Here is a 22940-nt window from a genome sequence, read left to right on the forward strand (position 1 = left end):
TCTGTGAGGTCCGAGTCAGATGACAAGCCTCTGGATTCAGCCTTCCAACACGTTTTGGAGAGTCAGCAGAAGGTGGGCAGACATCACACAGAGCTGTTGGAAACCCTCAATAGAGGGGCACGAAAGTTGGAGGAGCGCGTCCGCCTGCTCTGTGATGAAGTGGTGCCCAAATGTGCGTTTATGGAGGTCTCCATGAAAAGGATGTTGGGCGCCATGGAGATCCTGGTCCAGCACAATGCAGAGGTGCATACACACCTACACTCCATCGCGGTAGCCATGGTTGAGTTCCTGCAGCGGCATTGTGAGAGGGAAATGGGGCAGCTCGACATCCCTCCAGGCACTCCTTCCCCTCAAGGAATGAGGCCGGGGCCCTCGGGAACCTGAAGGGATGAGGAGTGGCAGCTGGTAAAAACCCTGGCTCATCCACTCAGGAATTTCAGAGGCTATCCTCTCCCTTGAGTCCCTTTTGCTTGTGACCCCCCCCAAACCTTGACCTCTGTCACCGCAGAGGGAGTAGCTGGTCTGCGCTCCAGAGGGCACATGCCAAAGTCATCAGAGGCAACAGGCCAACCATTGCACAGGCTGTCTCCACCCCTGCTGTGGATGTCAGAGCAGCATCTAGAGATGGCAGGCCTAGAAAAGTTAAGATATTCTGATTATAAGTGGTTGCACTGGTGAATGTATTTTGTCACTTTATAATCTGACAATATATTCACTTTCATTGAATAATGTATAATGGTGTCTTTCAGCTTCATTGACAGGCTTCGCAAATCCTCCCACCACATCTACCCTGCCAACTAGCAGTTCAGCTGTACACAGCAAGCCCATGGGTGATTCTGGAGGGTAAAGCGTGTGTGTGGCATGGCCTTTCAGAGCCTCATGCAAGCACTCTCCCAGGCAGGATCCTTCCCTTATCACACTCATCTCACTGTCCTGAGCATCTTCAATGCTGCCTGTTGGGCTTCTCTTTCAGTTGTCCATCTGATCTGACCTGCATCTCCACCCACCCACCGATCACACTCCCATGCAGCACCTGCTTCCACCCAACACGTGGCTCCTTTCACGTTCGATTCTAGAAGCAAAGTACTGCTGAAGCTTGTCTTTAGCTCCCCTGTCCTTTCCCCTCCCCCGGTCACCCATGTCCTTTCTCCCATCATTGTGGAGCCCAGCAGCATCACCTACTATCTTCCCACTGTCACCTACCAGCCAGAACTCTTCTTTTCCAGATGTCTGGATGACATGCACATTCCCTACCTTCCCGAGAATCCCACCCCCAATCACATTGACCTCTCTACCTCCTCCAGGGTCCATGCCTGTCTCTGAGTCCACACCAACCATTCTTGCTGTCCCTTCTACAGCTAGTGTTGCACACTCACCCTCCTACCCTGTTGGCTCACTCTGCCCTCTCTCATTCTCACCATTCTCTTCTACCATGCCCACCCTCATTTTGCTCCCCAGGAGGCAGTTATTAAATCCACAGACCCCCCAATTGTATGTTCACCTGAACATCCCCACCCTTACTCTTTCCTTCACCCTTACTCTTTCCTCCACCCTTACTCCTTCCTCCATCCTTACTCCTTCCTCCCCTTGGACTTCTTCCCCCCTCTGAACTCCTTCCTCCCTTCAAACTCCTTCCCCCCTCCTCAGTCCTTCCCTTATATCTTCCTCCTCTCTTACTCCTACCTCCCCAGTTGCCGCATTGTCCCTCATTACAAAGTCCTCCCCTGTACTCCTGCACCCCACCTCCCAACCTTGCCGCCCCCTGACACCATTGTCCCCTGCCCCCAGCCTCACCACCATCCCCCCTCCGCCCCTTCCCGCACCGGTACACCTTCGTCTCCCAGCTAAACCTACATCTGCTTCTCCACCCCCCTCAATGGTCATCCATGGCAGACCATGGCCAACACACTGACGTCCTAAAGCAGACACTCAATGGTGACCTTCTGCCTCCGTGAGCTGCTTCGCGGTGGAGCCATGACCACAGGAATCCACCCAGCATGAGATGCATGTTCCTCCAGCGTGCTGTTGCTATCGGGCTCCAGCATCTTCTGTACCTCGGATGTCTGCGATATGAGCAAGGCCCTGACGTTAAGTCCCGATTTCTGCACGTTACACTTGTCAAGACGTGTTCTGCACTGGCATGTTTTCGTGCTGATGTGGGTGGTAAATTTGATGTGGAGGGATGATTCCAGCGAGCAGGGCTTATAATGATATGCAGATATATGAAAATGAAGTTCCTGACGTGCGGCAGTGGGAAACGCTGCCGACCACTGATGGGCAGAGCGGATGATTGCCTGATGGTTTCATAATGGTGTGAAACTGATTTTTGGCCTTCTCCCCATATTATCCACTCACGCCCACCATGACACCTGACGCCAACGGTCACAGAAAATTCCGGCCTAGGTAAATCGCAACCACCATTCATATGTCACTCACACTCACCTGGACTCACACACACACGCGTACAGATGGCAGAACAAGAGGATGGGCTTAAAGTTGTTTTACAGTTTGCGAAGTTGCTGTTCTTTGGCTGGTCTTGACGTGGTGATCCCATGTTGCTGTCATTTTGTTCAGTTGTCTTCTTGGGCATAGTTGTAAGGAACAGATTTCCATGTTTTATGCCCCAAAAACATCTGAGTTTGCAGTAGGTTTCTCTCATCAGGATGGTTACTTTGCAAATCCGGACACAACAATTGAGAGAGAGAGAGAGAGAGAGACGGAGAGGGCAAACAGCTTCTGTCTGTTTCAGTACAGCATTCTGATCTCTCTCCTGCTTGGTAACAGTTACTTAAAGTATCTTGCTGGCTGTATATTCCGGAGAAATCCTATTAGTCCATGGGTAGAATTTGGCCCTTGGCGGGGGTGCTCAGCGGGGATGGGTGGGGCAGTCGGGAAATCAACCGCCACCCATGATTGGCTCCGCATTGCAATTTCACACTGGCGGGCCAATCAAGGCCTGCCCAGCGTGAAATGCGAGTGGCAGTGCTGAGTGCTGACAGTGCTGGGGCGAGTGGCAAGTGCAAGCCGGCCGACTGCGAACTTTGCGCATGCATAAGAGTGAGCACTGTATAATCTCCCTGAGGCACAGACCTGCCCCAGGAAGATGAAGAGAAATAAAAAATATTAAAAATTAAAATGTAATAAAACATGCCCCCTCATGTGACTCTGTCACATGAGCAGGGACATGTTATTAATGAAAAAGTAAAGTTTTCATTTTATTTTTATTTGCTTTTGGAGACCTCACCCTGCCCATGGATGAGGTTTCCAAAAAAATGCAAAGGCTGCTTAGCCTTTTCACCTGCCTGCCTGCCAACCGTTAGGTTGGATGGGCAGTGAAAATTTTAATTTAATTGATAACTTAATGGCCTTAACAGGTCTTTTAACTGTCGGCGGGCGCTCTGGCAAGACTGGCATGCGCCCACCGACTGAACTATTGTGCAACTGGACGTTGATATTGGCACGCTTGGCCGACGTCAACACGCGTCATTTCACACTTAAGCGTGAAACTTTGCAAAGTTTCAGGATAGTGTAAAGCCAACGGGAGATGGGGTCTTTCACACTTCCCGGGGGTTAGCTGTCTTTTCTTTACGCCCCACTTGGTGGAATGCAAGCTGTGTATGGAAGCTGCCTGGACAGTCTCCGTTGTCTTTAGAGGATTTCAGTTCATTTTTAAAAATCCAGCCAGAAAGAGAAAAATTAGAAATTGTATTTTAAAAAAGCACATCCTTGTAACACTGTGGAAGAAGCTATGGTTGTAGACAATACACACTGTAGCCACAGTGTACCAGTGGTGGATAGTGTATAAGCTCGTATCTGAGGGGTGTCTTTAGACGGGGGTCAGAAGAAGGAATCATGACTTGTTACCTTTCCACCTTCACTAGCTTTTAAATGGTGAGACCAATTTTATTATCCTTAGTAACATACATCACAACTATCTCTCATAGACCAGGGCGGCATCTAGCATCTTCCACTGTAAGACTCATATGTCCACTAAGCCTTGGGGGAGAATGATTAGCTGTAAATTCAAAGAATAAATGAAATATTTATGAGCATTTACAGCGCTAATCTGTCTCTTCCAACTCTTCAGTAGACAGCCAAAGCATAAAGTCACCGCATTATTGATCATATCATGAACTACCTGAGACTCTTTGATGCAAAATTCCTTTTTTAATACATTTTAGTGCTTTTCATAATGGGGAGTGACAGTGCTGAGGAAGATAACACTTAATGCCAGCGTCATATGCTCTCAAGCCAAGTACAGCGTGGTTCAATGCAGAGTACTACTCTGCCTCAACCTCAGGAAAGGGCAGCTTTTGACTTCTTCCCCTTACCCACCCCCCCAGCAGCATGTGTGACATTTTTCCGAATCAGCCAGCAGGAGAGCCGAGATTACCAATTTATTGAGAATTTAGTGCTGCATTGTGGATAACTTTGTGCTATTGACCTGAGCTGAGTTCAAACTGTCCCAATCTCATTTCACATGGAACCCTTCGAGCTAAGGCCTGTCAGACACTGAATAAATCGGAGGTGGGAGCCATAAACCTGCCTCATAAAACACAAACATAAAAACGCAGGCTGTGTCTATCAGCAGCTCTCTGGGACTGATCTGCCATGTGCTCATTCTGAATCCACTGATCTATCACCAACAATGTAGCCACTTCAAGACCCTCATTTTCCTTGGTGTCTTCAGACCAACTGAGCCTCACATCATGGGAATTACAGTTAAAAAAACTTTGTCACATGTGATCATCTTTCTTTTCTGTTATTGTAGTCAGGCTACAATTACTCTCTAGTGAGGAAGCCCACTCAGTTGGAGATTCATTTGCATGATAATCACTGTCATTAATATGTGGGCCCAGATCAGTTGGTGTTAAGATCAACATGGAGTCTTGGAAATCAGTATATTTAACATTAAACAGCAAGTCAGGTCTTGGTGCACCAACGTGCAGGGGGAAAAAAGTGTAAAACTTATTTGCGTAAGGCTTATAATTTTTTCCCACACATAAAAAGGTGGAACTGTGGAGTCCAGTTTGAACAGGGCAGGTGGGTGAGTTCTCCTTGCTCACTATGCCTACCTGCTTTGTGTCGTACTCAGTGTTCAAGAAAATTGTGTCCGACTAATGATTTTAAAGTCAGGCGGACTGACAAGAGGCTCTCTTTTTTGGCAACTGTCCTATCAGCTGCAGAGGCCCTAAGCTCTAGTTCTTTCCTGTCTTAATAACTCCTGATGTAGCTTGGTGCCAGATTTGTCTTAGGGTGTTTAGCTGTGGTAAAGGCCCTACAAAATGCAAGTTGTTGGTGTTGTTAAATTTCATTGTCCATTTTCCTTCATGCACTGTCAGGTACTATCTTTCAGACAACAGGCTAAATTAAGAGGCCATCTGTCCATGCTAGCACACCTTAAAGATCCCATGGCACGATTTGAGGAACAAAGAATTCTTTTGCCTTCTGGTAATCTCCTTCACTTAACCAATAATACCAAATCAGATTGATAAGTCCTCCACCTTAATACTCCAGGTGGGATCTTGCAATATTAGAAATAGCTGCAGCATTTGCATTAAAACTAACTGTCAGTGCACTTTAAACCAATTTATTTTATCCAAGGTGGTTTAAGAGGTTTCTGAAAGATGTGTTAAGTATAGAATGTAAACAGCATTTATTGAGAGATACTTGGGCAGGGGAGATGTAGTATAAAGGTTAATGTTAAATATGTAAATGCATAGTCTACATCATCAGTGATGTAAGATCACATGACAGCAGAACGTAGAGAGAGACAGTTCTATGTAGAACCTCATGCTGAGCCTACATTGTAAATAATTAACATAAAGTTCAATAAAATTAAGTTGGAGTTCGCGAACAACATTGCCTCCAGCATTATCTGTAAGTCCAGACCCACAACTACCACATTCTAGATGAAACACAACAATAACTGATGGTGACTGTGGTTAAACACGATGAAAAGTACAAGTGAAGAGCCCAGCAACTGGAAGGAGCAGCAAGAGAAACAACTGCAGGACAAGGTCAGCACGGGAAAATCTTCAAGTGAATTCCAGAAAAGGCAACAGTAAAGGAAAGACAGAATGCTTCAATCAGGTAGAGGCCTGGATCAAGCTGAGAAGTGAAGAACTGGCATCACAGGTTTACCAGCTACAGAACAGCATTGGATCTAGCAGAGAAGACTAGCAAGGAGAAAATCAGTACCTTACCCTACGCCATGGGCAGCAGTGCTGATGACGTTAAGGCCAGATAGGGCATAAACGAGGAGAGGGCAAAGTATGAAGAAGTTATCAAGGCCTCCGGTATTTATTTTGGTCTTCAGAAAAACAACATTATAGAGAGAGCAAAGTTTAATAGGTGCACCCAAAGACCAGGAGAGAGAATAGATTCCATCATCAATGAGCTATACCAGTTAGCTAAGTTTTGTGAATACAGTGTCCTGAAAGACAAATTAATTTGGGACTGCATTGTTGTGGGAATCTTATAAGAGACACTAATGGATTTTTTACAGTCAAGGGAAGTCTTGACCTTAACGAAAGCTGTGCAGATCATGAGGCAGGCAGAAGAAAGAAGGCAAAACTATTTTTTTTTGAAGTGTGAAAGAAATCCCGTGGAACAAGTTGACACAGTCCAGTTCATAACATGAAGAAGTTGCAGTGCACCTAACCCCAAACAGAGAGAAAAAGAAGAGGGCGTGGTAGCCGCCATTATTCAATATTCTCGTTTTGGTGGGAAAAGGCTACACCGGCGTGAAAAATGCTCCATCAAAAATGTGGAGTGCCATTCCTTCAAGAAGAGGCCATTTTAAATCAGCTAAAAATTTAAAAGCTTGCATTGATCTACAATTCAGCCTTAAAGGAAATGAATTGGAAAACCTTGGGGAAACCAGACAGAAGAGTTCCCTGGAATTCCAGGTGAAAGAGCCAGACAAACATGTACAAGGCAAGCAGCAAACAGCAGATGCATTGTCATGCTTTCCTGTTGGGAAGCCTGAACAGGAGAACATAAATCTTATTTAGGAGGTAGACTCATACAGCGCACTGACTATGAACTTCCTACCAGCAACCACATAAAAGCTGAGCAAAATGTGGGAAGCACAGAAAACAGACGAAGAAAGTACTATGATTAGAGAATGAATAAAAAATGGATGTCCAGAATATATTCCTAACATTTTCAGCCTGAAACAATACTTTGAGCAATGCAGACATCTCAGTGCTGTGGACAACTTATTAATCTACAATGAGAGATCAGCCATACCAAGAATCCTCAGAGTCGAGATCCTTCAAAGAATACAGCAGGGAGGCATTACAAGGTGTTATGCCATGGTGCAAAATTCAGTTTGGTGGCCAGGAATCTCAAGATCACTAGAGGACTGATTTCAAGCTGCATCGTTTGCGCAATCCATCAGCAAGAACAAAGAGAGCTGTTGATTATCGTTTCCATCTAAACCCTGCCAATGTCTCAGAATAAACCTATTCGAGCTCAAGGGGAAGACATGGTTGTTGGCTATTACTTTGGTTGGATTGAGGTTAAGTGTCTTCATGGAACACCTCAGAAACAGTCATTAATTCAGTAAAAGGAATTTTTGCCACACATGGAATTTCATTTCAGACAATGGTCCACAGCTTGCAACTGAAGGGTTCAAGAAATTTACAGAAGACTACGGATTTATTCACACAACTAGTTCACCCAGGTATCCATGACGAAATGAGGAGGCCAAGAGACAAGTAAGAACGGTCAAAGATTTGTTGAAAAAGAATGATGATAACAACTTAATACTTTTGAGCTACCATTCTACACCACTTCAGAATGGGTTAGCTCTGTCAGAACTTCCTGTTCCTCCACACACACTTATGCCGTGTCTAAAAACAACCAATATCGGGAGAGTAAGGGAGAAGAGGGGTGAGTATCGTGCAAATCAGACAAAGAATTACAATAAACACCACAGAGTGCAGGAGTTACCAGAATTCTAACCAGGTGAATCAGTCTGTATTAGAGACAAAAATAGAGAAGGCTATGTACTGGAAAAGGCACAAAAGTCTGAGATCTTATCTTGTCAAGACTGAGAATTGCATCGTGGGAAGAAATAAGAACGCAATTATATCTAAAACAAAAAAACCATCAATGGAATGGACGAACTGCCCTTATGATCAGGAAGACAACCTGGACAGAAAAACAACAATTTCTGAGTATTCACGTACTACTCTACAGTGTTTTTGAGAGAACATGAAGAACCTGAATCTTGTGCAACCTCCAAGGGAAATGCAAACATGTTTGAGGAGATTGGTGAAACCACCACAATGCTTATCTCTGTGAACCAGAGATAAGGGCAGAGACCTCAGAGGGAGATGTGGGATAATGTAAATACCATTTATTGAGGCAGAGACTTGAGAGGTGGGGGAGATCTAGTATTAAGTGTTAATGTTAAACATGTAATATATAGTGTACATCATCAGTGCCAGAATGACAACAGAATATGGAGAGAGTTCCAGGTAGAGCCTTGTGCTGAGACTACATTGTAAATAGTATATTGTAAATAGTTAGCATAATGTTCAATAAAAGATAGAGTTTGCTAACAGCATTGCCTCCAGCATTAACAGTAAGTCCAGAACCACTACTACCACATCTAAGACTAACAACAACAATAATAGACTAAGGTGCTTATAAAAATGACACTTCGCTAAAGTACAAAAGAAATATTTGATCTCACCTGCAGGTATGCAATCCCCTTTGTTTTATTTCAGTGTCATTTGGAATTTCTGCAACTGCTAGATAATGGGAAGCGCTTCTTTTCTCGGTGATGTTGAATGTGCAACATTCTAATGTCATCAATCTATGTGGCCTTTCCAAATCAGGAATTTAATGGTTCTAAGTGTTCTATGAGGATGCACATGAAGGAATGTTACAGTACTGTGCAACTCTCTCTGAAGTACAGTTTGCCCTCTTATTGCTTATTTGTTTCAGAGAATAAACCATCTGTACCACAAAGGACCTAGAAAACCAAAAGCAAACTTAGGCCTAATCTGTCACCTAGGCAACCAGGCCTGCGCAATCAATAACACTGACAACCCAAAAATAAGCAGAAAAATACTCTATTAGGTCCAAGTTTTCAAAATTCTGTTTAAGCAAAAAACATCAGAAGTTTGATTATATTTTTTATAAACAGATTATAGGTTCCCATTGGGTAGAAGATTGACGAGTAGAGTTCTTCCACAACACCCAACCTGTTTCAGTGCTAATGAAGGCTGTGTCTACAGCAACATGCTTACACCCCATGACATCACTTTACACCATTGGGAGCAGTAGAAAAATGTACAGTGTACAGACAGTTTTCCTCCACATTTCCATGCATCAGGGCTTGACCCAGGTGAACATACATAATGTCACAGCAGAGCCTACAGAACACGCATGGCACACATAATGGCCCCAACCTTATAATAGACTTTATCAAGCAGATTAATACTTGACATTCTACGCGTGACGTGCAAGCATTGCCAATTTTTGAAATTTGTCTTTTACAAGATAATTATTGCATTTAATCAGTTTTAATCCTAAAATCTGAAGATTTACATAGCAGCATGTATTTAGAATTTGGCAACGAATACATAATAATCAGACTGGAATAGCACTTTGATTAATACAATATGACAGCCATTAGACTGTTCTAGGTTCAGGGTAACTATAAGTCTCCTTTTCACCTCATACAATGAGAGATGAAAATATGCAGTGTTCCAACCAGGATGGGAGGAGTGTGTGAATTATCAAGCTCCACAATTCCGCATGCTGTACCATTAATTTAAATGTTTAAGTTTCTCATCAAAATGGCCAATTGTGTACCTATACCTTTAGTACCCAGAACAAAAGAGACTCTGATCAGGCTTCTTTCAAAAACTCAAAATGATTAACTTATTTTAAAACAAAACTTCTTTTAACAAGTTGCAAGTACTGGTTAACACACAATTGAAATATAACTATCTATCTCTTCCTAAAGAATTCCCCAAGCATACACACAGACGTACACACAGACAAGCAAAGGACAAACAGATAGAGTCTCTCTGCAGCGATGGGTTTTGGAGGATGGGCGTTATAAAATAAAGGATGAAGTCCGTAGGTTCTCAACGCTGTTGACCTGGAGTTCTATCATGTGCAGATGGGCCACTGGTCCCGATGGATATCTGGAGGTTCTCACCACGGGTCACAGCTTTGCAGGTCCAAATGCAGACTAGTTACACTCAGATGAGGGTTCCCTGTGTACATTTGATAGCCACACACAATTCTAAGCAAGGTTGAGAGAGGGAGCCAGTCAAGGTAGCCTTCTTTTCTCGGCTTGTTCTCCAACAAGACTGTCTGGAAAACAAGCAGATTCACAATTTAAATTTATTTCCTCTCTCCCATGTGATTACCTTTTGTCTCCCAGCTTTTTATTATTTAAAGTGTTTTGCAGTTCAACACAAACAACTCCTTCTCAAGTACCATAGATGTCAGGTGATTTCTTGGAAGAGGCCTGCTTGTTTACAGTTCCAAGGTGAACTTATGACCTTTTAAAAAAAATCCCCTGGTTAGCTTCCAGATCAGGCTATGTCCTTCTATTTTGTAAAATAAAGCTTCAGTCTTGAGAGATATGATTCTAAATGCTTCTGCACTTAAGAGATGAAATACCATTCCCAAATGTGTTTCATCGCAAATTATGCAGAATAAAATATGTACAACACGTAAACAGAATTCAACATACACTCACTCAGCCATTCGCTCCCTATACAGAATCTGTTCAGTTTTCTGACTTTCTTGCTTTCCAGATTATTATAATCAATTTACACTCTTGATAATACACCAGCAACTGTACTATCTTTTTCAGAAATATGAACAATCTTCAAGTTATAAGGTTGTATTAGAAAGCTCCATCTGGCAGTCATTCTGAGTGTTAAACTTTTCTACAAATGCCAAAGGGTTATGGTAGTATGTATTTATATTTCTTTACAGCCATGTCGGACATATACCTCAAAATGCTTAAAAGCCAGTAACAATCACAAGGTTTTCTTTTATGGCATAGAGTATCTCTTTTGATGCCAATTTAAATTTTTTAATTATCCCACAGGCTTCTCTATGCCTGATTTATTTTCTTGCAATAAGACTGCACCCACCCCCAAGTCATTCTCATCGCTTGCCAGCTTGAAGGATTCAGCAAAATTAGGGGCGGCTACTGCTGGTTCATTAGATGGAACCCACCTTCAGCTTCTCAAAAACTGTCTGGCACTCTCTTGACCTTAGCACCTTTGCTCTATTTTGCAATAGTGGAGCCACTAGAGTGCAAAAATTTATGATTGAAACCGCACATCCCTAAAAATCACATGATTTCCTGTTTAGTTTTAGGGACAGGGAATTTCATCAAAGCATGTACCTTCGCCGTTCTTGGCAAGACTTGTCCCTGCCCTATGATATGCCCTAAATAAGTTACTCGTGCTTTCACGAATTCGCTTTTCACAAGGTTTATTACTAGATCTGCCAGCTGTAATTGTTTAAATAAGGCTTCCAGTTGTTTTAAATCAAACTCACCCAACATCCGGCCCACAGGCTGCATCTGGCCTGCAAAGCCCCGCTATGCAGCCCCCAGAGCCAATTTTCAAAATTCATTTTAAACAGGTGAGTTTCAATGGAAGATTCTGCATGGAGCTGCTCCTCCAATCGCAAACTGCTTCTCTCCAACGTTTGCTGCTGATAGGCTCACTAATGAGCTCATTAGCAGCAAATGAGGAAAATAAGCACTCTCTGATTGGAAGAGAAGTAAACACTGGCATTGGTGTTTGTGCTGAGGGCTGCTGGGCTGAGGGTAGTGAAGGGACATTGGGGCCAGAGCTCAGGGAGCCAGGAGTGTTGGGGGGGCTGAAGCTTGGGGAGTCAGGAGCGTTGGGGCCACAGTCCAGGAGGTCAGGAATGTCGGGCCCACAGCCTGGGGAGTCAGGAGCGTCGGGGCCACAGTCCAGGGAGTCAGGAATGTCGGGGCCACAGCCTGGGGAGTCAGGAGCGTCGGGGCCACAGTCCAGGGAGTCAGGAGCGTCGGGACCACAGTCCAGGGAGTCAGGAGCGTCGGGGCCACAGTCCAGGGAGTCAGGAATGTCGGGGCCACAGTCCAGGGAGTCAGGAATGTCGGGGCCAGAGACCGGGGAGTCAGGAGTGTCGGGGCCACAGTCCAGGGAGTCAGGAATGTCGGGGCCACAGTCCAGGGAGTCAGGAGGGACGGGGCCAGAGACCGGGGAGTCAGGAGCATTGGGGATGGAGCCCGAGAAACCAGGAGTGGCGGGGAAGGAGCCAGGTACATCCGGACCCTGGAGGGAGCTTTGGAAGTGAGTGTGTGTGGGGAGAGTGAGGCAGTGAGTGTGTGTGGGGAGAGTGAGGCAGTGAGAATGTGTGGAGGTAGAGTGAGGCAGTGAGTGCGTATGGGGGGAGAGTGAGGCAGCGAGTGTGTGTGGGTGTAGAGTGAGGCAATGAGTGTGTGGGGGGAGAGTGAGGCAGTGAGTGTGTGTGGGTAGAGTGAGGCAGTGAGTGTGTGTGGGGGGAGAGCGAGGCAGTGAGTGTGTTTGTGGGGAGAGTGAGGCAGTGAGTGTGAGTGGGGGAGGAGTGAGGCAGTGAGTGCGTGTGTGGGGAGAGTGAGGCAGTGAGTGTGTGTGTGGGGGGAGAGTGAGGCAGTGAGTGTGTGTGGGGGGGTAGAGTGAGGCAGTGACTGTGTGTGGGGGGAGAGTGAGGCAATGAGTGTGTGTGTGGGGAGAGTGAGGCAGTGAGTGTGTGTGTGGGGAGAGTGAGGCAGTGAGTGTGTGTGGGGGGGGTAGAGTGGAGCAGTGAGTGTGAGTGGGGGTAGAATGAGGCAGTGAGTGTGTGTGGGGTAGAGTGAGGCAGTGAGTGTGTGTGGGGTGGTAGAGTGAGGCAGTGAGTGTGTGTGGGGGGAGAGTGAGGCAGTGAGTGTGTGTGGGGGGGTAGAGTGAGGCAGTGACTGTGTGTGGGGGGAGAGTGAGGCAGTGAGTGTGTGTTTGGGGAGAGTGAGGCAGTGAGTGTGTGTGTGGGGAGAGTGAGGCAGTGAGTGTGTGTAGGGGGGTAGAGTGAGGCAGTGAGTGTGTGTGTGGGGAGAGTGAGGCAGTGACTGTGTGTGTGGGGAGAGTGAGGCAGTGAGTGTGTGTGTGGGGAGAGTGAGGCAGTGAGTGTGCATGGGGGGGTAGAGTGAGGCAGTGAGTGTGTGTGGGGGGAGAGTGAGGCAGTGAGTGTGTGTGTGGGGAGAGTGAGGCAGTGAGTGTGTGTGTGGGGAGAGTGAGGCAGTGAGTGTGTGTGATGGAGTGAGGCAGTGAGTATGTGTGTGGGGAGAGTGAGGCAGTGAGTGTGTGTGTGGGGCTAGAGTGAGGCAGTGAGTGTGTGTGTGGGGAGAGTGAGGCAGTGAGTGTGTTTGGGGGTGTGAGGCAGTGAGTGTGTCTGGGGGGAGAATGAGGCAGTGAGTGTGTGTGGGGAGAGTGAGGCTGTAAGTGTGTGTGGGGGGAGAGTGAGGCAGTGAGTCTATGTGGGAGAGTGAGGCAGTGAGTGTGTGTGGGGCTAGAGTGAGGCAGTGAGTGTGTGTGGGTAGAGTGAGGAAATGAGTGTGAGCGGGGGTAGAGTGAGGCAGTGAGTGTGTGGGGGGGTGAGTGAGGCAGTGAGTATGTGTGGGGGTAGAGTGAGGCAGTGAGTGTGAGTAGGGGGAGAGTGAGGCAGTGAGTGTGTGTGGGGGGAGAGTGAGGCAGTGAGTGTGTGTGGGGGGAGAGTGAGGCAGTGAGTGTGTGTAGGGGGAATGTGAGGCAGTGAGTGAGTTTGGGGGGAGAGTGAGGCAGTGAGTGTGTGTGGGGAGAGTGAGGCAGTGAGTGTGTGTGGGGGGAGAGTGAGGCAGTGAGTGTGTGTGGGGAGAGTGAGGCAGTGAGTGTGTGTGATCGAGTGAGGCAGTGAGTGTGTGTGGGGGGAGAGTGAGGCAGTGAGCTTGTGTGAGGGAGTGAGGCAGTGAGTGTGTGCGAGGGGGTAGAGTGGAGCAGTGAGTGTGAGTGGGGGGAGAGTGAGGCAGTGAGTGTGTGTGGGGGGAGAGTGAGGCAGGAAATGTGTGTGGGGGAGTGAGGCATTGAGTGTTTGTGGGGGGAGAGTGAGGCAGTGAGTGTGTGAGGGGGGGGAGAGTTAGGCAGTGAGTGTGTGTGAGGGTAGAGTGAGGCAGTGAGTGTGTGTGGGGGGAGAGTGAGGCAGTGAGTGTGTGTGGGGGTAGAGTGAGGCAGTGAGTGTGTGTGTGGGAGTGAGGCAGTGAGTGTGTGTGGGGGGAGAATGAGGCAGTGAGTGTGTGTGGGGAGGGTGAGGCTGTAAGTGTGTGTGGGGGGGTGTAGAGTGAGGCAGTGAGTGTGTGTGGGGGAGAGTGAGGCAGGAAATGTGTGTGGGGGAGTGAGGCATTGAGTGTTTGTGGGGGGAGAGTGAGGCAGTGAGTGTGTGAGGGGGGGAGAGTGAGGCAGTGAGTGTGTGTGAGGGTAGAGTGAGGCAGTGAGTGTGTGAGCGGGGAGAGTGAGGCAGTGAGTGTGTGTGGGGGGAGAGTGAGGCAGTGAGTGTGTGTGTGCGGAGAGTGAGGCACCAAATGTGTGTGGGGGTAGAGTGAGGCAGTGAGTGTGTGTGGGGAGAGTGAGGCAGTGAGAGTGTGTGATGGAGTGAGGCAGTGAATGAGTGCGAGGGGGTAGAGTGGAGCAGTGAGTTTGAGTGGGGGTAGAGTGAGGCAGTGAATGTGTGCGGGGGAGAGTGAGGCAGTGAGTGTGTGTAGGGGGGTAGAGTGAGGCAGTGAGTGTGTGTGTGGGGAGAGTGAGGCAGTGAGTGTGTGTGGGGGGGGGGTAGAGTGAGGCAGTGAGTGTGTGTGGGGGGAGAGTGAGGCAGTGAGTGTGTGTGTGGGGAGAGTGAGGCAGTGAGCGTGTGTGTGGGGAGAGTGAGGCTGTAAGTGTGTGTGGGGGGAGAGTGAGGCAGTGAGTCTATGTGGGAGAGTGAGGCAGTGACTGTGTGTGGGGCTATAGTGAGGCAGTGAGTGGGTGTGGGTAGAGTGAGGCAGTGAGTGTGAGTGGGGGGAGAGTGAGGCAGTGAGTGTGTGTGTGGGGAGAGTGAGGCAGTGAGTGTGAGTGGGGGTAGAGCGAGGTAGTGAGTGTTTGGGGGGGTGAGTGAGGCAGTGAGTATGTGTGGGGGTAGAGTGAGGCAGTGAGTGTGAGTGGGGGGAGAGTGAGGCAGTGAGTGTGTGTGGGGGGAGAGTGAGGCAGTGAGTGTGTGTGGGGGGAGAGTGAGGCAGTGAGTGTGTGTAGGGGGAATGTGAGGCAGTGAGTGTGTGTGGGGGAAGAGTGAGGCAGTGAGTGAGTTTGGGGGGAGAGTAAGGCAGTGAGTGTGTGTGGGGAGAGTGAGGCAGTGAGTGTGTGTGGGGGGAGAGTGAGGCAGTGAGTGTGAGTGGGGGTAGAGTGAGGCAGAGAGTGTGTGCGTGGGGAGAGTGAGGCAGTGAGTGTGTGTGGGGGGAGAGTGAGGCAGTGAGTTTGTGTGAGGGAGTGAGGCAGTGAGTGTGTGCGAGGGGGTAGAGTGGAGCAGTGAGTGTGAGTGGGGGTAGAGTGAGGCAGTGAGTGTGTGTGGGGGAGTTTGGGGAAGTGAGTGTGTGTGGGGGGGTAGAGTGAGGCAGTGAGTGTGTGTGGGGAGAGTGAGGCAGTGAAAGTGTGTGATGGAGTGAGGCAGTGCATGTGTGTGGGGGGAGAGTGAGGCAGTGAGTGTGTGTGTGGGGAGATTGAGGCAGTGAGTGTGTGTGATGGAGTGAGGCAGTGAGTATGTGTGTGGGGAGAGTGAGGCAGTGATTGTGTGTGTGGGGCTAGAGTGAGGCAGTGAGTGTGTGTGGGGGGAGAGTGAGGCAGTGAGTGTGAGTGGGTGTAGAGTGAGGCAGTGAGTGTGTGTGCAGGGAGAGTGAGGCAGTGAGTGTGAGTGGGGGGAGAGTGAGGCAGTGAGTGTGTGGGGGGGGGAGAGTGAGGCAGTGAGTGTGTGTAGGGGGAATGTGAGACAGTGAGTGTGTGTGGGGGAAGAGTGAGGCAGTGAGTGAGTGTGGGAGGAGAGTGAGGCAGTGAGTGTGTGTGGGGAGAGTGACGCAGTGAGTGTGTGTGGGGGGAGAGTGAGGCAGTGAGTGTGTGTGGGGGTAGAGTGAGGCAGTGAGTGTGTGCGTGGGGAGAGTGAGGCAGTGTGTGTGTGTGATCGAGTGAGGCAGTGAGTGTGTGTGGGGGGAGAGTGAGGCAGTGAGTTTGTGTGAGAGAGTGAGGCAGTGAGTGTGTGCGAGGGGGTAGCGTGGAGCAGTGAGTGTGAGTGGGGGTAGAGTGAGGCAGTGAGTGTGTGTGGGGGGTGAGTGAGGCAGTGAATTTCTTTGTGGCGAGAGTGAGGCAGTGGATGTTTGTGTGGGGAGAGTGAGGCAGTGAGTGTGTGTGTGGGGAGATTGAGGCAGTGAGTGTGTGTGATGGAGTGAGACAGTGAGTATGTGTTGGGGAGAGTGAGGCAGTGAGTGTGTGGGGAAATGATGCAGAGAGTTTATGTGGGGGAGCGAGGCAGTGAGTGTTTGGGGAGGCTAGAGAGAGGCAGTGAGTGTGTGTGGGGTTAGAGTGAGGCAGTGAGTGTTTGGGGGGGCTAGAGTGAGGCAGTGAGCGTGTGTGGAGGGAGAGTGAGGCAGTGAGTGTGTGGGGGGGGTTAGAGTGAGGCAGTGAGTGTGTGTGGGGGGGGAGAGTGAGGCAGTGAGTGTGTGTTGGTGGGGGAGTGAGGCAGTGAGTTTGTGTGTTAGGAGAGAGGCCGTGAGTGTGTGTGTGGGGAGAGTGAGGCTGTGAGTTTGTGTGTGGGGAGAGTGAGGCAGTGAGTGTGTATGTGGGGAGTGAGGCAGTGAGTGTGTGTGTGGGGAGAGTGAGGCTGTGAGTTTGTGTGTGGGGCTAGAGTGGGGCAATAAGTGTGTGTGGGGGAGTAAGGTAGTGAGTGTGTCTGTGGGGAAGTGACGCAGTGAGTTTGTGTGTGGGGAGAGAGGCCGTGAGTGTGTGTGTGGGGAGAGTGAGGCAGTGAGTGTGTGTTGGGGGGGGGGAGTGAGGCAGTGAGTATGTGTGGGGGTAGAGTGGGGCAGTGAGTGTGTGTGGGGCTAGAGTGAGGCAGTGAGTGTGTGTGGGGCTAGAGTGAGGCAGTGAGTGTGTGTGTGGGGGGAGTGTGGCAGTGAGTGTGTGTGGGGTTAGAGTGAGGCAGTGAGTGTGTGTGTGGGGAGAGTGAGGCAGTGAGTGTGTGTGTGGGGAGAGTGAGGCAGTGAGTTTGTGTGTGGGGGTAGAGTGGGACAATAAGTGTGTGTGGGGGAGTAAGGTAGTGAGTGTGTCTGTGGGGAGAGTGAGACAGTGAGTGTGTGTGGGGGGAGAGTGAGGCAATGAGTGTGTGTGGGGGGAGAGTGAGGCAATGAGTGTGTGTGGGGGGAGAGTGAGGCAATGAGTGTGTGTGGGGGGAGAGTGAGGAAGTGAGTGTGTGCGAGGGAGTGAGGCAGTGTGTGTGTGTGGGGAGAGTGAGGCAGTGAGTGTGTGGGGAAATGATGCAGTGAGTGTATGTGGGGGAGCGAGGCAGTGAGTGTTTGGGGGGGCTAGAGAGAGGCAGTGAGTGTGTGTGGGGTTAGAGTGAGGCAGTGAGTGTTTGGGGGGGCTAGAGTGAGGCAGTGAGTGTGTGTGGCGGGAGAGTGACGCAGTGAGTGTGTGTGGGGGGTTAGAGTGAGGCAGTGAGTGTGTGTTTGTGGGGAGAGTGAGGCAGTGAGTGTGTGTGTGGGGAGAGTGAGGCAGTGAGTGTGTGAGTGGGGAGAGTGAGACAGTGAGTTTGTGTGTGGGGGTAGAGTGGGGCAATAAGTGTGTGTGTGGGAGTAAGGTAGTGAGTGTGTCTGTGGGGAGAGTGAGACAGTGAGTGTGTGTGGGGGGAGAGTGAGGCAATGAGTGTGTGTGGGGGTAGAGTGAGGCAATGAGTGTGTGTGAGGGAGTGAGGCAGTGTGTGTGTGTGTGGGGAGAGTGAGGCAGTGAGCGTGTGGGGGAATGATGCAGTGAGTGTATGTGGGGGAGCGAGGCAGTGAGTGTTTGGGGGGGCTAGAGAGAGGCAGTGAGTGTGTGTGGAGGTAGAGTGAGGCAGTGAGTGTTTGGGGGTGGCTAGAGTGAGGCAGTGAGTGTGTGTGGGGGTTAGAGTGAGGCAGTGAGTGTGTGTGTGTGGGGAGAGTGAGGCAGTGAGTGTGTGTGGGGAGAGTGAGGCAGTGAGTGTGAGTGGGTGTAGAGTGAGGCAGTGAGTGTGTGTGCGGGGAGAGTGAGGCAGTGAGTGTGAGTGGGGGTAGAGTGAGGCAGTGAGTGTGTGGGGGGGGGTGAGTGAGGCAGTAAGTATGTGTGGGGGTAGAGTGAGGCAGTGAGTGTGAGTGGGGGGAGAGTGAGGCAATGAGTGTGTGTGGGGGTAGAGTGAGGCAGTGAGTGTGAGTGGGGGGAGAGTGAGGCAATGAGTGTGTGTGGGGGGAGAGTGAGGCAGTGAGTGTGTGTGGGGGGAGAGTGAGGCAGTGAGTGTGTGTAGGGGGAATGTGAGGCAGTGAGTGTGTGTGCGGGAAGACTGAGGCAGTGAGTGAGTGTGGGAGGAGAGTGAGGCAGTGAGTGTGTGTGGGGAGAGTGACGCAGTGAGTGTGTGTGGGGGGAGAGTGAGGCAGTGAGTGTGTGTGGGGGTAGAGTGAGGCAGTGCGTGTGTGCGTGGGGAGAGTGAGGCAGTGAGTGTGTGTGATGGAGTGAGGCAGTGAGTGTGTGCGAGGGGGTAGAGTGGAGCAGTGAGTGTGAGGGGGGTAGAGTGAGGCAGTGAGTGTGTGCGGGGGGAGAGTGAGGCAGTGAATTTGTTTGTGGGGAGAGTGAGGCAGTGAGTGTGTGTGGGGGGAGAGTGAGGCAGTGAGTTTGTGTGTGGGGAGATTGAGGCAGTGAGTGTGTGTGTGGGGAGAGTGAGGCAGTGAGTGTGTGGGGAAATGATGCAGTGAGTGTATGTGGGGGAGCGAGGCAGTGAGTGTTTGGGGGGGCTAGAGAGAGGCAGTGAGTGTGTGTGGAGGTAGAGTGAGGCAGTGAGTGTTTGGGGGGGCTAGAGTGAGGCAGTGAGTGTGTGTGGGGGGAGAGTGAGGCAGTGAGTGTGTGTGGGGGTTAGAGTGAGGCAGTGAGTGTGTGTGTGTGGGGAGAGTGAGGCAGTGAGTGTGTGTGGGGAGAGTGAGGCAGTGAGTGTGTGTGTGGGGAGAGTGAGGCAGTGAGTGTGTGTGTGGGGAGAGTGAGGCAGTGAGTGTGGGTGTGTGGAGAGTGAGGCAGTGAGTGTGTGTGATGGAGTGAGGCAGTGAGTTTGTTTGTTGGGGTAGAGTGAGGCAGTGAGTGTGTGTGGGGGGAGAGTGAGGCAGTGAGTGAGGGTGGGGAGAGTGAGGCAGTGAGAATGTGTGGGGGGGAGAGTGAGGCAGCGAGTGTGTGTGGTGGTAGAGTGAGGCAGTGAGTGTGTGTTCGGAGCTAGAGTGAGGCAGTGAGTGCGTGTGGGGGGGGAGAGTGAGGCAGTGAGTGTGTGTTGGTGGAGGAGTGAGGCAGTGAGTTTGTGTGTGGGGAGAGTGAAGCTGTGAGTTTGTGTGTGGGGAGAGTGAGGCAGTGAGTGTGTGTGTGGGGAGAGTGAGGCTGTGAGTTTGTGTGTTGGGCTAGAGTGGGGCAATAAGTGTGTGTGGGGAAGTAAGTTAGTGAGTGTGTCTGTGGGGAAGTGACGCAGTGAGTTTGTGTGTGGGGAGAGAGGCCGTGAGTGTGTGTGTAGGGAGAGTGAGGCAGTGAGTGTGTGTTGGGGGGGGGGGAGTGAGGCAGTGAGTATGTGTGGGGGTAGACTGGGGCAGTGAGTGTGTGTGTGGGGGGAGTGTGGTAGTGAGTGTGTGTGGGGTTAGAGTGAGGCAGTGAGTGTGTGTGTGGGGAGAGTGAGGCAATGAGTGTGTGTGGGGGGGTAGAGTGAGGCAGTGAGTTTGTGTGTGGGGGTAGAGTGGGGCAATAAGTGTGTGTGGGGGGAGAGTGAGGAAGTGAGTGTGTGGGGAAATGATGCAGTGAGTGTATGTGGGGGAGCGAGGCATTGAGTGTTTGGGGTGGCTAGAGAGAGGCAGTGAGTGTGTGAGGTTAGAGTGAGGCAGTGAGTGTTTGGGGGGGCTAGAGTGAGGCAGTGAGTGTGTGTGGGGGAGAGTGAGGCAGTGAGTGTGTGTGGGGGGTTAGAGTGAGGCAGTGAGTGTGTGTGTGTGGGGAGAGTGAGGCAGTGAGTGTGTGTGTGGGGAGAGTGAGGCAGTGAGCGTGTGTGAGGGTTAGAGTGAGGCAGTGAGTGTGTGTGTGGGGAGAGTGAGGCAGTGAGTGTGTGAGTGGGGAGAGTGAGGCAGTGAGTGTGTGTTGGGGGAGAGTGAGGCAGCGAGTGTGTGTGTGGGGAGAGTGAGGTAGCGAGTGTGTGAGGGGGTAGAGTGAGGCAGCGAGTGTGTGTGGGGAGAGTGAGGCAGTGAGTGTGTGTTGGGGGAGAGTGAGGCAGCGAGTGTGTGTGTGGGGAGAGTGAGGCAGCGAGTGTGTGTGTGGGGAGAGTGAGGCAGTGAGTGTGTGTGGGGGAGAGTGAGGAAGTGAGTGTGTGTGGGGGGTTAGAGTGAGGCAGTGTGTTTGTGTGGGGACAGTGAGGCAGTGAGTGTGTGTTGGGGGAGAGTGAGGCAGTGAGTGTGTGTGTGGGGAGAGTGAGGCAGTGAGTGTGTGTGTGGGGAGAGTGAGGCAGTGAGTGTGTGTGATGGAGTGAGGCAGTTAGTATGTGTGTGGGGAGAGTGAGGCAGTGAGTGTGTGTGTTGGGTTAGAGTGAGGCAGTGAGTGTGAGTGGGGAGAGTGAGGCAGTGAGTGTGAGTGGGGGGAGAGTCAGGCAGTGAGTGTGTGGGGGGGTTGACTGAGGCAGTGAGTATGTGTGGGGGTAGAGTGAGGCGGTGAGTGTGAGTGGGGGGAGAGTGAGGCAGTGAGTGTGTGTGTGGGGAGAGTGAGGCAGTGAGTGTGTGAGGGGGAATGTGAGGCAGTGAGTGTGTGTGTGGGAAGAGTGAGGCAGTGAGTGTGTGCGTGGGGAGAGAGAGGCAGTGAGTGTGTGTGGGGGGAGAGTGAGGCAGTGATTGTGTGTGGGGGGAATGTGAGGCAGTGAGTGTGTGCGTGGGGAGAGTGAGGCAGTGAGTGTGTGTGGGGGGAGAGTGAGGCAGTGAGTGTGTGTGTGGGGAGAGTGAGGCAGTGAGTGTGTGTGGGGGGAGAGTGAGGCAGTGAGTGTGTGTGGGGGGAGAGTGAGGCAGTGAGTGTGTGAGTGGGGAGAGTGAGGCAGTGAGTATGTGTGTGGGGAGAGTGAGGCAGTGAGTGTGATTGGGGGGAGATTGAGGCAGTGAGTGTGTGTGGGGGTAGAATGAGGCAGTGAGTGTGTGGGGGAGAGTGAGGCAGTGAGTGTGTGCGTGGGGAGAGTGAGGCAGTGAGTGTGTGTGGGGGTAGAGTGAGGCAGTGAGTGTGTGCATGGGGAGAGTGAAGCAGTGAGTTTGTGTGTTGGGGTAGAGTGAGGCATTGAGTGTGTGCGGGGAGAGAGTGAGGCAGTGAGTGTGTGTGGGGAGAGTGAGTCAGTGAGTGTGTGTGGGGAGAGTGAGGCAGTGAGTGTGTGTGGGGAGAGTGAGGCAGTGAGAATGTGTGGAGGTAGAGTGAGGCAGTGAGTGCGTGTGGGGTGAGAGTGAGGCAGCGAGTGTGTGTGGGTGTAGAGTGAGGCAGTGAGTGTGTGGGGGGAGAGTGAGGCAGTGAGTGTGTGTGGGTAGAGTGAGGCAGTGAGTGTGTGTGGGGGGATAGTGAGGCAGTGAATGTGTTTGTGGGGAGAGTGAGGCAGTGAGTGTGTCTGGGGGAGTGAGGCAGTGAGTGTGTGTGGGGGGAGAGTGAGGCAGGAAATGTGTGTGGTGGTTGAGGCAGTGAGTGTGTGTGGGGGGAGAGTGAGGCAGCAAGTGTGTGTGGGGGTAGAGTGAGGCAGTGAGTGTGTGTGGAGAGTGAGGCAGTGAGATTGTGTGATGGAGTGAGGCAGTGGATGTGTGTGTGGGGGGAGAGTGAGGCAGTGAGTTTGTGTGGGGTAGTGAGGCAGTGAGTGTGTGCGAGGGGGTAGAGTGGAGCAGTGAGTGTGAGTGGGGGTAGAATGAGGCAGTGAGTGTGTGTGGGGGAGAGTGAGGCAGCGAGTGTGTGTGGGGGGGTAGAGTGAGGCAGTGAGTGTGTGTGGGGGGAGAGTGAGGCAGTGAGTGTGTGTGGGGGGGTAGAGTGAGACAGTGAGTGTGTGTGGGGGGAGAGTGCGGCAGTGAGTGTGTGTGTGGGGAGAGTGAGGCAGTGAGTGTGTGTAGGGGGGTAGAGTGAGACAGTGAGTGTCTGTGTGGGGAGAGTGAGGCAGTGAATGTGTGTGTGGGGAGAGTGAGGCAGTGAGTGTGTGTGTGGGGAGAGTGAGGCAGTGAGTGTGTGTGGGGGGGTACAGTGTGGCAGTGAGTGTGTGTGGGGGGAGAGTGAGGCAGTGAGTGTGTGTGTGGGGAGAGTGAGGCAGTGAGTGTGTGTGTGGGAAGAGTGAGGCAGTGAGTGTGTGTGATGGAGTGAGGCAGTGAGTATGTGTGTGAGGAGAGTGAGGAGGTGAGTGTGTGTGGGGAGAGTGAGGCAGTGAGTGTGTGTGGGTGGAGAGTGAGGCAGTGAGTGTGTGTGGGGGTAGAGTGAGGCAGTGAGTGTGTGCGTGGGGAGAGTGAGGCCGTGAGTGTGTGTGATGGAGTGAGGCAGTGAGTGTGTGTGGGGGGAGAGTGAGGCAGTGAGTTTGTGTGAGGGAGTGAGGCAGTGAGTGTCTGAGAGGGGGTAGAGTGGAGCAGTGAGTGTGAGTGGGGGGAGAGTGAGGCA

The sequence above is a fragment of the Carcharodon carcharias genome, chromosome 14 (assembly GCF_017639515.1).
Source record: "Carcharodon carcharias isolate sCarCar2 chromosome 14, sCarCar2.pri, whole genome shotgun sequence".
Taxonomy (NCBI): domain Eukaryota; kingdom Metazoa; phylum Chordata; class Chondrichthyes; order Lamniformes; family Lamnidae; genus Carcharodon; species Carcharodon carcharias.